This window comes from Arachis duranensis, chromosome 10, assembly GCF_000817695.3.
Source record: "Arachis duranensis cultivar V14167 chromosome 10, aradu.V14167.gnm2.J7QH, whole genome shotgun sequence".
NCBI lineage: Eukaryota > Viridiplantae > Streptophyta > Magnoliopsida > Fabales > Fabaceae > Arachis > Arachis duranensis.
Genome location: NC_029781.3, coordinates 102245937 through 102250661, shown reverse-complemented (window position 1 = coordinate 102250661; position 4725 = coordinate 102245937).

The following is a 4725-nucleotide window of genomic DNA, read 5'->3' as shown; positions in this document are numbered from 1 at the left end:
TATTATTGACATTAATTATTTGATGAAGTTTTCAATATATAATAAAAGTTCTATTAATAAAATACCTATTAAAAAACTGTGCCAACACATATTACAATATTAATAATATAAAGGAGTTTCAAAATTCCAAACATGAGGGAAGTATTGTAACATCCACCTTTATTTACTTATCTTTTAATTTGTGTCAAAGCTATGAAAACAAGCTCTTATGTGGGGAGGTGTAAACTAATGAGAAAACATAATTGGTGGAAGTTAAGTTAACATTTAAATCTCTCACTCTATTCTATTATTAAATAGTTTCTATTTTATATTTATTTTTAATTCCACCACTTTATTTTTTAAAATAAAATTCAAATTTTAAAAAATCTAAATCCAAAAAAATCTTATATTCTCTTCGTTCTTGTCTTTTCTTTTTACCTTAATTAATAACTATAAGATATTACATGATTACTAATAGTTAGTTTTATAATCACATATATAATCAATATATAGTTAATATAAAAAAGAATAAAAAACTTAATTAATCAAGTGTATATGTCCTCTTTGTTTTGTTAAAAAGAAAGAATAAAAATAAGATTATTAACTACATATAACTAAAAGATTGTTGGCCACCTCAATTATATATTAACGTTCTTCTTCTTCTCTTTGTTTAAAGCTAAAAATAATAGTTATTTTATCAAGAGAACATGGGAGCTAGTATATTAATATAATTAAAGAATAAAGTGTGCAAAAGAAAAATACATATATATATATATATATATATATATATAAAAGGACATGCTATAACATGTTCTTTTAACATCTCCAATACTTTGGCTAATGAGAAGTTGATGTTATATCGTTACAGTTCAAATAAAAATATTTTAAGACTATTTAAATAAGATAGTTTTATTCATACTTAATATATATCTGATAGTTGAATTAACATACAGATCAGCCGACTTGATATTAATAATGAATTGGTTGCAGGATTAGGATCAGGGGCCTTGGCTTTCACTCAACAAAACATTTTATATCATGATTAAAAGATTTTAGTATTAAAATTAAAAAATTTATGTGTTACAGTAAAATTTTGATTTTATTTTTTGTTTTATATTTTTTTAAATAATTCATTTTTTATATTTTTTTCATATTTTCATAATTTTTTATTTTATTTTCTAAAAAAATTACAAAAAAATATTATGTAATTTTTTTAATTTATCTTTTTTTATAATAAATACAGAAACTTTAAAAATATATATAATTTTATAAATAAAAATATAAAAATTTTACATGAAATAAGAAGTCAAAAAAGAAAAACGGTAGCTTCAAGTTCAGAACTTTAATATTTAACATTTTAGTGTTAAAATTAAAAAATTTTAGTGTCAAAATTAATAAATTTTTATGTCACGGTTAACAAATTTTAGTATTATTTTTTATGTAAAAAAAAATTATCGAAGAGTAATGTAATTTATGCATATGTGTATGGATAATTTTTATTAGATTTAAATTAATTTAATTAGACTCAATTACAAAAATAATTAGATTACAATAAGACTGATGTTTATAATTTAATTTAGCAAGTAAAAGAAATTCTTATCGACAATTAGCCGTGTGAAGATTAAAAATAAAAATGATAATTCTTTTAATTTATGTTGGCCATCTACTAAAAAAGCTATTTTGTATATTATGAACAATAAACTGCTGAATAAAGTAAAAAATAATCTTTTGTTGTAATTATTGACAAAAAGTTTTTTATCATTACTTACAAAAATCTAGGCTGATTTTTCTGAAAATGGAAATGATTGTAGTGTAATACATTGAAATGGACGTAATTTAAGTATTTACATTATTATGGTTAACGGTCAAAATGTAACCTACGTTTTATTTTTATGAAATTTTTAATTTTTTTTTGCAAGCAAAACGTAGGCAACGTTTATCAAGTTTCAAAATTCAAAATTTTTTGTTTTTTTTAGTCCAAAACGCAGGTTACGTTTGAAAATGGGCATTTTTTATTTTTTTTCGAAACCTAAAACGTAGGTTGCGTTTTTTGTGGGTCAAAAAAAAAAAATTTAGAAGCTGCAAAACACAACCTGTAATTTGTACAAAAAATAATATTTTAATCGAGAACCTTACCTATAAATACGAATTGAGACTCATCCTAGTGTGCTCACTTCACTTCTACTCCTATCACTCTTTCTTCCATATATGTCATACTTAGTGAGTTTTTTGGCATTTAATAGTGTAAAAAAAGTCAGATTAGTTGAGGTTGAGATTATGGAAGGTATTGCAAATATGCGAGTGTATTTTAACTGTGAAATTATACCAAACACATACGAAGGAGTGACTTTTATATGTAAATGTCTGTTTTCATTTACTATTCTATGTACCATGAGTTTTGTAGAGTTGCAAAATGGTTTTTGTGAGAACATACAAAGTCACATTTCGAAAAGGGTGAACAATATTTTGTACAGAAATCCTGTACAAGTATTTGGTGGAATGATACAGTTTCAACTAATGTCCATCACTGACGACGCATGCATGCAGCGGATGTTCTATATTTATCAACAAATCCGATTTCACGTGCCTATGATAGAGCTCTACGTTGAGTTTGAACAATATACGGGGATGGATGAAGTTGGCGATGATGTCAATGTTGATGAACTCAGGGATATAGATTGGGAAGAAGATAACGACAGTGAAGAAGAGTTTGAAGCCAACTATGAAGTCGATAATGAAAACGATGATGGAGACTTGGCAGGCAATCCGGTGGTACAAAATGATGCTGATGCGATTGTAAGCCGACACCCCTTTGGTGTTCCGTCTTTTATGCGGACTCTGGATCTCGAAGCCATGCATGCTCCGAAATTTTCTGAGTATGCGAATATCGGTATATTATCTTATGGTTATTAATTAAAGTTACCACTACCATTAATTCTATTTGCCTTGTACTATCAGTGGTTCGTTCGTCATAGGTGGAGGCAATGTTGCGGTGAAAGATGGCGAGTTTAGTGTCGGAATGGAATTTGGTTCCAGGAAGTCGGTGATATCTGCAATCAAAAGCTACACTATCTCTAGAGGAATTGATTACACTATGTATGAGTCTGAGCCGCAGACATCTTATACGAAATGCAAGAGTTATGGTGCAAGGTGTGATTGGCTTATCCGAGTTAGTTTGATTCGAAAGAAGGATTGTTGGGAGATCAGGAGATACAATGACAAACACACGTGCACCATGGGGGCGATTTCACAAGATCATGTCAAGTTGGACTCAGACACTATTGCAAATGCCATTAGGCCGTTGGTTGAAGCAGATCCGTCGATAAACGTGAAGTCTATATTGTAGAAGTTCAGTTCAGGTTCAACTACACTGTAAGTTACCGCAAGGCTTGGTTGGCAAAGGAGAAAGCTGTGGCTAGGGGTGGCAACGGGTAGGGTAGGGTAGGGTTTGAAACCAACCCTAACCCTACCCGCGGGTTGAAATTTTTATATAAACTCAACCCTACCCTAACCCTAAGGATCTTTTACATTTAGTGAAAGGTCTTTGATTCAACATCCACTTGAAACATATTTTTATATAAATATATAACACATACATATATAGGGTGCGGGTTGGTCGGGTAGGGTTGAGGCTCAACCTGCACCTTACCCGACCCGCACGAGAATCCAACCCGCACCCTACCCTACCCGCTGCGGATCGGGTTGACAACCCTATCCGATCGGGTGGGATCGGGTTGGGTACCCGCGGGTAGGATACATGTTGCCACCCCTAGCTGTGGCAAAGGTTTTCGGTGATTGGGAAGTATCTTATCAGACTCTGTTAGTGTGGTTGAAAGCGATGATTGCAAAAATGCCAAGGTCTCGTGTTCAAATAAAAACGCTCCCAAGCAGAGGCAGAAACTTCGAGTTTAATGAAGTGGTAGACTTATCCGGAAACACAGCCGTTCCAAGCACGCGGAAAATGTGAGCTCGGACATACTACTCAATGGAATCTTGCGCGTCACACGGTTCGGTGTCTCTGCACCGCCGAACCCATGCAAGATTCACCTTACCCAAGACGTGATCCTGCGGACCTGACTCCCAACCAAAACAAGCAATGCAGTTCTCCACCAGAAATTGGTGACTGCTATCTGTTCTACCCGTGATGGACTCCCCATTAACTGGGAGGCCAAGTATATATGTAATGTCTTCCAGTGTCACTGTCACTTCCCCAACTGGAAGGTGGAACGTGTGAGTTTTCGGTCTCCACCTTCCACCAATACACTTAGCAGTGTAGAATGACCTCTCATTTCGCCTACTCATGAAACGTGTTGAAACCCTGTAAACACCAGTGACGCTGCAGTCACCTCGTTAAAAGTATCTGGCAAATCGAAATTTCTAGACGACAAATTCCTGATAGCCTGTAAAAAAAAATATATTATTTAAATTCTAAATAATATCAATTATTAAACAGTATTTTTTTATTATTATTCAAAACATATTAACAGCAATATTTATTTATTTATTAAATATTATTTAAAAAATAATAAAAAATTATTAAACAGTGATATTTTTTATTAGAAAATAATAATAATTTATTATTATTATCCTAAATGATATTTTATTATTAAACAATATTATTTATTATTAAAAAATATTAATAAATTATTAAAAAATAAACATTTATTTATTAAACAATATTATTATTTATTACCTAAACAGTATTTTATTATAATGATCGCGATAACAATTTTTTTTCGAAAACTT